This window comes from Marmota marmota, unplaced genomic scaffold (assembly GCF_001458135.2).
Source record: "Marmota marmota marmota unplaced genomic scaffold, marMar, whole genome shotgun sequence".
In the NCBI taxonomy this organism is placed as follows: domain Eukaryota; kingdom Metazoa; phylum Chordata; class Mammalia; order Rodentia; family Sciuridae; genus Marmota; species Marmota marmota.
In genome coordinates, this window is record NW_025999900.1 from 29,380,447 (window position 1) to 29,392,928 (window position 12,482).

General features: G+C 35.8%; 1 long non-coding RNA gene across 1 annotated transcript in view; it reads right to left on the reverse strand.

The window, feature by feature from the left end:
• LOC125615260 overlaps positions 1-12,482 on the reverse strand; it is a 107,079-nt gene that overhangs the window by 77,627 nt on the left and 16,970 nt on the right. The window contains exon 2 of the long non-coding RNA XR_007345834.1: positions 7,081-7,276. This is a non-coding gene — a long non-coding RNA (uncharacterized LOC125615260). The remainder of the gene's footprint in view (positions 1-7,080; positions 7,277-12,482) is intronic.

Consider the following 12,482-nt stretch of genomic DNA (forward strand, 5'->3'; position numbering starts at 1 on the left):
GAGAGAGAGAGAGAGAGAGAGAGAGAGAGAGAGAGAGAGAGAGAGAGACTCCCCCCACTATGGACAAAATATACACCCCACAGGCATGCTCCCAATGACCCACCTCCTCCAGTCACATCCTACCTACCTACAGTTACCACCTAGTTAATCCATGTGAAGGGATTAATATACTGATTAAGTTAAGACTCATAACCCAATCATTTCATTTCTAAACTTTCTTGCATTGTCTCACACATGAGCTTTTGCAGGATACCTCATATCTAAACCATGACACTTCTGTTGCCACATTTGCCAGTTAACATTTTTGTGGTGTCAACACTAAGGATTCTGTCAATTCAGTTCTGCACTCTTAATGTTATATCTATAAAATATCCATTAATATGTTAATCAAGCAGTTGGATCTCTTCATGGGTATGGGATAGTGATAGTCTGGCATCTGTCTCTCAAATACTAGCCTAAAACTTTTAGATTTCTCCTGGACTTCTTATCAACCTTTTAGGATAAGTTATTTTCCAGTAATTTTCTAGGTTATGTATGTAAATAAACTATTGGAAGGTTTATCATGGGTGTTTCCAGACACCAAGTGTTGTGGTTTTTGTTTTTTGTTTTTAATATTAAAGTGCAAGCAATTTAGTTCACCAAGCTTGGAACCAGACAAAAGAACAAATAATTTTCTGGTTTTAAAATATGGGATCTGGATAATAAATACAAATGTTCATTTTGCCATTATCTTTTTTTGATATTATCTTTTATAATTTTGGTAAAAGCATCATATACACATGCAACATATGAAACATTTCAAAAGTGAAAATAAAAAAGTCTAAATAAACAAAATCAATATCTAGTTTTCTAGTTAGAGAGTGGATCAAGGCTGAAGTTGGCTCTGTTGACTAATGTGTTAACTAATGTGTTAACATATATGAAAGCTACAGATTTGTTAACCACCATCTTGAGAGTGGCTGAGTCTAGAGAAGGTTAGAAGTAACAGTATGTGTCAGCAGGGGAGAGACAGGCAGCAGTCAAAGTCATGATTGTCTTAGTTGGGGCAAGAATAAGTAGGAACCTTGTGGGTACCTGGGGAGGAAAATGTTTCTTATGTCTCCATTGCTGTTGCCTTGGTTCGTTTCCTTGATTCTCTGTCTAGATTACCACTATTTTTCCCTTCTTATTCCCCCTGACTAAAATCTTCATTCAACTCCCATCCATCCTCCATGTTATCTTTACAAAACATAAATTCAAGCAGCCATTTCCTTTCTTTAAAATATTTAATGGCTCCCCATTACTGTAGGATCAAGTAGAAATTCCTTGAAGTGACCTCAGCCTTATTCAATCTTTTCTATGGCATGGATTTGTGTTTGGGAGCTTATGCTCAGAACCGACTGGCTTCAAATCCTGATTCTATCACTAACTGACTGCATGACTTTGGGTGACATACCATATAGTTTCTATGTTTCTCTCTCTTTTCTAAAATGATAATAATCATCACTTTTGTGAGATTTTTATGAGTGTTAATTGAATTAATACTTGTCTAAGACTTTAAAGAAGTGGTACCTGATAAGACCTCATAAATGTTAGCAATTATTATTAATGTCAATTGTACTAATCTCCTACGTACTCTGAAACCTCCTGCTGTCATGCCTTTGTTGTTTTTATTCTGGGCATTGTAAATTAAAACATTTAACCAGGCACCTGGAAAAACAGGGAAGGAAATCTTGTGAATCGAAGAGGATATGCACTCTACTCCACAAAGGCACACAAATTAAAATTTGTGTTTTTTCAATTGTGATGACCAAAGGAATCATCCCTGTGGTTCCTCCTTTATGTTTGTGGTAATTATAACCCATCACTCAAAGCGAGCTGTAAATAATTTCTTCTATTGACTCCTTCAACTCTTCCTTCCCTTATCCTACAAAGTATTCATTTTCCCATTATACTGCTTCATACTAAATTTCCATAATGTTTGTAGTCATTATTGTATTGACTATGTTCATTCTGCCATTGTCGTGCTGATTATATAACAATTTAGTTACCTACTATGTTTTAGTCAGCTTTTTCACCACTGAGACCAATAGACCAGACAAGAACAATTTTAGAGGGGGGCAAAGTTTTATTTGGGGCTCATGTTTTCGGAGGTCTCAGGCCATAGATGGCTGATTCTGTTGCTCTGAACCTGAGATGAGGCAGGACATCTTAGCAGAGGGGTATGGCAGAAGAAAGCAACTCAGAACATAATAATCAGGGAGCAGAGAGACTTCCTTACCAAGGACAAAATATACATCCCAAAGGCATGACCCCAGGGATCTACCTCTGCCAGCCACACCCCATCTGCCTATAGTCACCATCCAGTTAATAATGGATTAATTCACCCATTAGTTTAATGATATCATAACCCAGTCATTACACCTCTAAACTTTCTTGCATTGTCCCACATTGTAAATTGTGAGGGACACCTCACACCTAAACCATAACACCTATATAATTACCCACTTACTTTTTTAGTTCTTTGAAAGCAAAATGGTTTGTTCATTTTTGTTCTTTCAATATCTAAGCCAATACTTATTACCTTTTTTTTCTGAAGGAATGGGAATAGTATCTGAGATTCATGCTATATGAAAAACCAGGAGTAAAATCAGTGAAAAAGTTAAGAAGTTAAACCATCAGGGCAATGAAAGTAGACTTAAGCTAAATCACAAAATTATACTGGTGTTGATTAGAATCTCACCAATGAATTGTTGCCTTCCAGTATCTTTAAGAAAGTATTATTAAGGAAACATCCTATTATAAATCTCTGCCAATTCAACAAAGCAAAAATTGATAAAGTAATGGACTTTTTTTTTCCTCAGTAGAAGTTGGCTTGTTTGGTGATTGATGGAAAGCATTCAAAAATAAGGTGAGTTGTTTTGCATATGTGTTAAAGGTGTTGAATTTATTCTGTTTCATTATTACACAGTTTTTAAAACAAAATGGCTGAAACTGAGATTTCAGTAATTTTCCAAGTTGATGGGTATCTGTTTTTAGACACAATAAGAAAAAATAAAATCAAACAAAAAAATTTCCCCTCTTTACAAACACACAGGTCAACACACAAGAGATAAAACCATTAATAGGGTGGATCATGGCAGGTATGGGATCTATGTCAACCTCTCTTACCAGCCCAGGCCCCGTTTTGAGTGTGGGGGGACACAGATGCTGTATCCAATTACCCCTTGCCATCCTCTGGGGATTCACCAGTAGCTTCACCAGGAACCCTCACTTCTTTCTGGAGCAGTGCCCTCATAGCAGTTTGCTGAGTGCCAACTCCCAAATATTTTTCTTCCCCTTTGATCAAAAAATATTCTTTGTTAGTTATATCTTCCCTTTTGGTGTTTGAACCTCTCTAAGCATCTTATTTTTCATTTCAGTGAATTGAGTGATTTTTATTATTATTGGGTGGCAGGTCTCAACAAATAAAATGACTTTTAAACTGTAAATTAAAGCACTTATAAAGGAAAATAAGTTAAATATTGTAAAGGCCTTCCTTCTCCAACAACAATTTTTAACAATGCATGGATCCAGATCGATATGATCTCAATCAATACACAAAATCTCAGGGCTTATTTGTGGTCAAATCCAACATTAAAAATAACACCAACAACTTCTCACAGTTTCTCTCTGGCCCAAATTCTTAGAAAAACTCTAAAGCTGGTGGGGTAAATATAGTTCTGACTAAATAGCTCAATTGATAACATAATGCACTAGCTTCAGCAAAGAAGGAGACAGTAGATATTTTTTCATACACCTTCTTGGTGTTTCTAATAAAGCTCTATTTTCCATCTCCCTGAGACACCTAGTCCTTCCTAGAAACTTTACTGTCATTACAGTACCTGCAGAGTGATACCACTAACAGACCTGGCTGTTTGTTTCTGAGTAAGAACAGCTGTGCAACAGACTGTCGGAACAGTCCCCATTTCAGGATGCAGCACGGATCTCTGACACCGAGGCAGCACCGCACCAGCTGGCTCTGTGCTCCGTGCATTGCTATTCCTGGATGATTTACCTGTTCTCAGTCCTGTCACCTTACAGTTTCTGCCATCTAATTAAAAACCCATGTTACTGGATCTACTCTGCTACAAATTAGTGATGCTATCTGTGTTCTTTCTGAGCCTAAACTGGCCATTTTTACTTTTATGATACACGATTTATTTTTAAATTCATACAAGATGCTTGATTATTTATTTGTGGTATATTTTAGCTCTCTTGTGGAGTCTCGATCAGAGTAATCCTCTTCTAATGTATTCATATAGCGTGAAGATCTAAATTTCCTAATCAAAATCATGTCAGCAAAAGTAGAACTGCTCTTATGATAACATTTTAGTCTAGAAAATGATTTTCCTTTAAAAGGGATTCAATGGACATGATGACATAAAAAGAAGTGGCAAAATTACACACAATCAGTTCACATAATCAAAACAGCAATGTTTTGTATTCAGCAAGGATTTCTTTTTTACTATAATAAATGGAACAAAATAGTCCTTTTGGAATTCTGCAACTGTATTACGGCTACAAATGCAATACTACCAACTTTCTACAGAATTAGGGACAAGGATTTCAGAACTTTAGAACAAAGTATCCCTTTGAGACATGGTCCCTAAATATACATTTGGATCAGATTTCATCACTAACTCTTGATACTCTGCCTTGACTTTACTAGGAAATAAATATTAGGTAAACATTAGTCTAATTGTGAAATAGTATGACTAATGCAAATAGTTCAAATGGTTGCATTTTAATTACAGATTTCTGGAAAATAAATATTGTATTATGCTAATACATATCCTGGAAGTGTACATTCTATGGAGCAATTCTAGCACTGTCGGGGAGAGCTGATCTTGTCTCTGCCCTGCTCCACTGGCCACTGTGCTTACTTCTATCAGTACAGTATCCTGGAGGTGTTGTAAAGTGTGTTCAGCTTCTCAGAAAGACTGGAGTTCTGTGAAAACAGGTATCATGTATCACACACTTCTATAATCCCAGACACGTGGTAGATGTTCCAAAAATGATTGCTGACTGATTTCTTGGAAACTGAATGGACATTAGCTAGTGTTTGTATGGACTGAGAATGACCTCACTACCTTCACAAGATATAAAATTAGTCATGTCTGTATGTACATGAAAGTAGATAAATCTGTTAACAAGAATAGGTGTGCATAATTGTAATAAAAGTTCTGCTTTTTAAAATTAAAAGATCTTTTAATTGATAACCAGAAATTTATATATGCATTTGACTTGAACAGACATCTATTTCCTATTCAATAATCAAATTTTTCTTTGGTCTTTTTTACACTTTCTACTTTAGGATTTATTTTCATTGTTCATTTATTCACTTTTTACTGTGAACAGTGTGAATTTTAAAACCACTTTACATTCTGCAATAGTGAGATTTAGGGTGCAGAGAAGGAGCACTCAGAGGCTGCAGAGTTGAGGCATTGGAGGTGTCTCTTCAATAGCTAGTCTGCCTTATTGTACAAGGAGTCACAACCTCCACCCAGGGCAGATATGTATGCCACAGCTGAGGCCTTTGTTGTGAGCCCAGAAGTCACCAAGAAATTTTTAAAGAAACAGAATAAAATGCCAGTAAGAAATAAGACCTCATTCCCCAGGGGTATTTTGCCCTTCTCACCTTGTTCCAAAAAAATGTTTCTGTTTCAAACCACAAGGATATTTTAAAAAGAAGACTTTCCCCTTTGTAAAGGAAAGCATTAAAGATCCACAAAGACACATAGAAGTTTTCGGGAGTTACTTTGTGACTTTGTTATTACTAGCCATCATAACTGGTGAAAGTTAAACTGATAAATTTAAACCAACTGGGAGTTTAGCCCCAGTGGTGAACAAGAAAAAAACCTAAATAAGCCATAAAGTCATTTATGACTGGACCATCATTGCTTTTGGATACATTTGGCTAAAATGGAATGCCTCGTACTCTAAATAGACAGCCTAAAAGATGGTCAAAGAAAAAGTTGACTGTTCAGAGCATCAAGAGTCCATGCCAACAACAGTAGGAGATGGACCTAAAGCAGACAACACAAAGTCAGGCTACTCACAAAGTGAAGAGGATAGAGAACAACATCATCACAGCTTTCTCATGATGTAATAAAAAATCTCTTGGGCTGGGGATGTGGCTCACGTGGTAACATGCTCACCTGGCATGCGCAGGGCACTGGGTTCGATCCTCAGCAAATAAAAAAAAAAAAAAGCAAATAAAGATGTTGTGTCCACTGAAAACTAAAAAATAAATATTAAAAAGTCCTCTCTCTATCTCTCTCTCTCTCTCAGAAAAGAAAAAAAAAAGAGAGCTCTCTGTGAACATAAGGGAACCCACACCCCTTAGTGCTACCAGGGAATGCCAGCATAGAGTCCAAAGACTGGGCAATATGATTTGGAAATAAAATGAAAGGGGGAGAAAAAAAGAAAGAGGAAATAGCTATGCCTTTGCATACAAGTTTCTTCAAGAATGTAATTCTTTGGATGGAGCATGTGTGTATACTTTTGTTTTTTTCTTGCCTGCTGAAGTGGAACTTTGGCTTGCCTTTATGTTGTTCTCTTAATTTTTTTCTGGGCTTAAAAACTTAACATATATACATATTTTTCTGACCCTCGTTTAATTTAAAAATATACTTAATTATGTCTCTATTTGCTTAAATATATTTAATTATTTGTAGATTAAGGTGGATAATTTGAAAAAAATGCATATGTCTTAGTTAATTATATATGTAGAACAATTACCTAAAGCAAAAATACAATTAATTATGCAATATATTTCATATATAAATTTATAATTAAGTGAGTAGTTGCCTACATTAATTATGTACACATATTTGGTTAACTGTTAGACATTTCTATAATTAATTATAAAATGTTATAATATGTATTTGTTCTCTAAAAGTATTGTTTAGTTCTCTGAACCCATCATTTTTTTCTCCCATAAATACTAAAGAACAACTTCAAATATTATGAACCACAGACAACTGAACTCAGGGCATCTCAATCAACATTAGGCATAAATTTGGAACATTCGTCCAATACAATGGAGAAATCATTTACCTCTTCTGCTGTATAAGGAAAAGGAAGGATGATGATTGCAGAGCTTCACTGGGTCTTGGAGGCTTCTGGAGTACACATGTTTGCCACAGTGGATTTCAGAAGCCTTTGTGATGAGCCTGGGAGTCTCCAAGATATTTTAAAAGGGAGAGAGGAATTCTGCAGCAGATTTCTTCATTTTAAGGTAGGCCAGATCCTGCTATCAAAGAAAAGTCTTTTTTTTAAGTTTTTACCAGGATTGTTTTTACCTTTTGCTACTTTACTTAATATCAAGCTCCCTTTGTTCATGACCCACCTAATGGAAACCGATTTTTCATTGACATATGCAAGAACGTCAATTTCTCCTTTGCTCTGGGATTCTTCTTTAAAATAATGCTCTTTGATGCTGATCAAACTGTGAACTAATTACATGAACTTTTGTACTCATGGTAGCATTTGAGTCCTTACTCTTATTACCTCTCTACTCCAGGAAAAAAAATCCAATGCCTCATATGCCAGTTACACTTATATACAAATAGAAAATAAAAAACACCCTTATTGGTTAAAAAAAAAAAAAAAAAAAGGTGGTGGGAGGGACGGAGGAAAATGCCAATGAGAAAGAAGACCTTATTCCCTGGGGCAAAAGGGGACATTTCCCTCTTGGAGAAGCTATTTCTTCCTGTTTCAAACCACAAGGTGTCAAGGAGACTTTCCCCTTTGTGAAAGAATGCCATTCTGACCTATGTATTAGTGACAAAAAAAGCTGTTGCATTGGCTGGAGCCAAGTAAAGGTCTCTGTATCATGTCTAACGTGCAGTAAAGCACCTTGCCACTTGGCCTTTATGTCTGGAGGCATCATTTGTATCGGGAATGGGAAGCACAGCAGGTAGGTTTTATGACATATCCCAACAAGAAAATCATAACGTAGACCTCCAGGGTTCTGAAGCAAGGGAGTTCCTTTTTACAGTAAACAATGAAATTTTTAAGAAATGTGTGCTTGTAAGTTCCTGGTCCCTGAAAGAAAAAGATGCTCCGCTCTACCTGGATGGACAGATGGAAACTGACAGAACTGGCTGTCTAAGGAGGCCTGTCCTGGGAGCACTGTCCATTCCAGACAGCAGTGACTTGCCACTTTAGTTTTTCACACTAACTTGATACAGACACATTAAAAAAATAACTTTGAGTATGTTAGGTTACATTATAAAAAATCTGGGATTATTTGAATAGATAAAAATGATATCCGTAATTTCATCTGCTTCAGCCTAAGAGCAGAAGAATAAGTGGCATTAATTCAGTGTCTAGTATATGCCCCAAACATGACTCGGTCTCCCTTCCTCCCTTCCTTCATCACTCTCCTCCTTTCTCCCTCCTTCCTCTCTTCCCTTTTTTCCCTTCCTTCTTTACAATGCATTTTCTATTTTGTTGTGAATTCAATACCTTTATTTCTTTCTAAACTACTAAATACAATTTTACTTTTGCAGCATACACTTTGTTTTTTTTGTGATTATGGTTCTTGGTGGAAATCATAACCAATCCCAGTTTCAAATGAGTAGGTTACAAGTTGCTAGAAAACTTTTGAGGATTCCCTCTGGATACATGAGACATATCAATGAGTGTAATGTCAGAAACTTGCCGGCAATAAAAGAAAATACTTAGAAATTAGTAAATAAAGGTTTACCAGGGTCCAGCATAATTTTAGCCAAACTGCAAACATTAATGATTTAGTTGGAAGTAAGCCTGACTTTTGGTCTACTTCTCACTAAAGTACTCAAAATACAAAATCATACCATCTGATACCTAGAATAACCACCTAGCAAAGGTAAGTACCTTTAAAAATATACATCATGTGATTGGGCAGAATTGCAGGGGAAGGACTGCCCTTGTCATTTGGCAAGTGATGAAAATATGTATGCTGCTTAGCTCAGAAGCATTTCTCTTCAAGAAAAAAGAACAGGGAAGAAAACAGCATTATATTTTTTTTCTGCACAAGTGATATAATAATATCAGCCCAATTATTTTTAACTTAATATTTTCTGAAGCATTGTTTATATTAAGAGTTTATTTCATTCCACTTTATTTACTATACTGTTTGCAGATAACTGCAGTTAATAGGAAAAAAAACATTTAAAAATATATCTTGAGGAATTGATCATAGATATAAGCTTTCATCTTCTTATTTTTAGTGTAAGACTTCAAAAGGTAGAATGATATAAAGATGAAGAAAGGGACACTTAAGATCAGCTACTCCAAGTCCTTTTGTTTTCCAAATGAGAAAACTGGCCTAGAGAGGGTAAGATGTTGATTTCATAGTGGAACTGGGATGAGAGCTCAAGTCTCTGGTACTCCTGTGCCTTCTTTCATTACACGCAAAAAGCAAGATGAGAAATATTCAGCATTCAGTAGTGGGGCCCACCTTGAAATCCACTCATCAACTGTTGTATGTTTTTTCTAGCTTTATTTGCAATGAGTGAAGCCATAAGTACCCCATGTACTAAATGCACATTATAATTACTACTGGAGGGTGATACAAAGACTAACTGTGATAAAGTACTTCACAGAAGAAGCAATCTTCTTGGCTATGACTATCTTTAAGGCAAATATGAATCTGATTTCAAACTAAAGCATGAGTATCTTAACAAATATATATATTATACCAGAGAAGAAAGACTAAGGACTGCAGAACAATAAACTTAGAGAAAGTATATAATTATTTTGGACATGTTTCCACATTCCTTCAGCTGCAAGTCATTTGATAAAAATGACCTAAGGAGTTTTCTTCAGGTGCTGTCTCCTCAGCTCCCAACCATGTCATTTTAACTAGCAGAAATGCAGCTTTTTTGTACTTTTTTTTCCCCTTCTGCATCAGTTTCGATTCCTTTTTAGACACTTGCTTTTATCTAGGTGTCAGATTCTCTCCAAATGATAGATTGTAATCTCAGCTCAGGGAAAAAAAAAATGAAACTTATAAAATGGTTGGATTTGATTTGCAGCGATGTGGGCTGGTCAGATGGCAGCCACGGAGAGAGGAGCCTCCAGTGAGCTTCAGTATTATGTGTCCTTTATATTAATCCTTGGGTCCATGCATGTAAGAGTACTTTGTGAAACATTTCTGTCATATTTTGAAAATTATTTAACAAGTCTTTCCTCTTTAGGACCCTGGGGATAAGCCAAAGCCTCTGTGAGCCTTTAAGTCAGAATGTGAATTCTATTCCCAAATACAATTCATCTCTTTCACTTTACATATATGTAAATCAGTCATGTATTCAATCATTTTTACATATTGAGAATTTAGATATGATGTGTATTGGAAATACGTAGCAAGGCAAGGAAGGATGGATGAAAGTAATGAAGGAGACAAGGGTGCAAATAGATGATTACAACATAGCATGACAGATCTTAACACGGGGTGTGTGTCCTTGGCACTAGAGGAAATAGAGTTGTGGCTTCCGTAAGGCAGTAAGGCAGGGACCGTGCTGAAAACATGTTTTGATTTTTTAAAAAGAGCATATCTGCTGAATTTGTTCTGTGCATGACTGATTAAGTTTCACATGAATTTGAAAGGGAAATGGTTTACGCACAAGAGAAGTTGGGGAAAAACGTCAAATTCTGCTGAACCAAATTCCCCATTGTGGATTCTTTTAGTTTTGTAATGCAGTTTCAGAATCTTCAGCATAAATGTTAACACAGAAACATGTCTAATAATTAAACAAAATATTCTTAGTAATATCAACAATGCATGAATTTGAGAGGGGGTAGTCTTTGCATTGGGAACATCCCAGGGAAGACAATCAAAACCAATTATTGAGACCTGTATCAGGCACTGTTCTAAGTGCTTATACGAATTAATTTATTTAACCTTGTATTTGGTAAGTATATACAAATATTATCTCTATTTTACAGATAATAAAAATGAGGCTAGAGGAGGCAAGTACTTTTCTCAATGCCACATATCTAGAAAGTGGTGAAAATTAGAACATCTCTTTAAAGAGTTATTTGTTGGCCTCAAATCCAGGAATTTAAATTTTATATCCATGAGCCCACAGATCTATTTTTAACCATAGGCCTATATGTTCAAAGAACATTTTAAATTTTCTGTTTTTCTGAACTACCTTTATATTAGAAAACAAGGATTATATTTTGAGCTCATACAACCCCATTTTAATATTAGGTTTTATTTAACCAACAGCAGTAGCAGTTAGATATATCGTGAGAATAATCATTAAATGGAAAATTGATATACAATATTTGTCTTCTAAACTCAGCCTACCTTTATTTGTGTGTTATACTTGCAAAGTGCAAGTATCTGTCTGTGGTAATCTGATATTTTCCTGTTATGCCATTTCCATTTGTTCTAGCATCTTGTTTTAATGTATTCTTTTGGCTTCTCACCACCTCTTCCTACCAATCACTCCTTTCTGTTTTCTTAGACTCTTGGTGAAAATTTAGCTGAGTTCCAAATGGGTTGTTTTTTGGTGTGCTTAGCTGGAGGTCTACTTTGCATTTAGGGTCTCTACCATGGCTTTAAGGTTGAGGTTCTATTGCTGAGCAGGTTGCAGGTAGGTAAGAGAAGGCAGAATGATGTTCCCTGTGAAGAAGCATATTGTCCTGGTCACTACAGACTCTCTGTCTATGTATTCTGTCCCATATCCCTAGCTTCTAGGGAGCAATGCAGTGTACCCTCATCATAATCTTGTTTTAAATTTGGCCTCCCCCCAATGATATGCAACTTTATGGTGTTATTTCTGTTTTTCTATTATCTGGCAGAGAGTTATGACACGTGTGTCTTTGATCATCAAGTGAAGCACTCCTATTAGAGAACTCCTTGTGATTTTGTCCTGACAACGGGACCTAGAGTTTTATGGAGTTCCAAACAAAACCAATAACAACCTTCCACCAGGGACTTTGAAAATGTCTCCAGTAGTCACTTGTAATCCCAATGGGTTTTTTGTTGTTGTTTTGAGATTTTATACATATATATGTGTGTGCGTGTGTGTGTTTTTGTGTATGTATATATATATATATATATATATATATATATATATANTTTTTTTTTTTTTTTTTTTTTTTTTTTTTTTTTTTTTTTGGTAACTGGGACTGAACCCAGGGGCACTTGGCACTTAACCACTGAACCACACCCCCAGCCATTTTAATTTTTTATTTTGAGATAGGATCTCCATAAATTGCTTAAGGTCTTACTAAGTTGCTGAGTCTTTCCCTGAACTTATGATCCTCCTATCTCAGCCTCCTGAGCCACTGGTATTACAGGCGTACACCACCATGCCTGGCTATATGATGCCATTCTTAGGATCAGATTCTCTGCAAAGTCTTAGTTTTTATTTGTAAGTCGCAGGAAACATTCATTTAAATAGTCCTAAATGTTAAAGATGTATTACCTCAAATAAATAAAAACTAGGAGCACTAAAGGC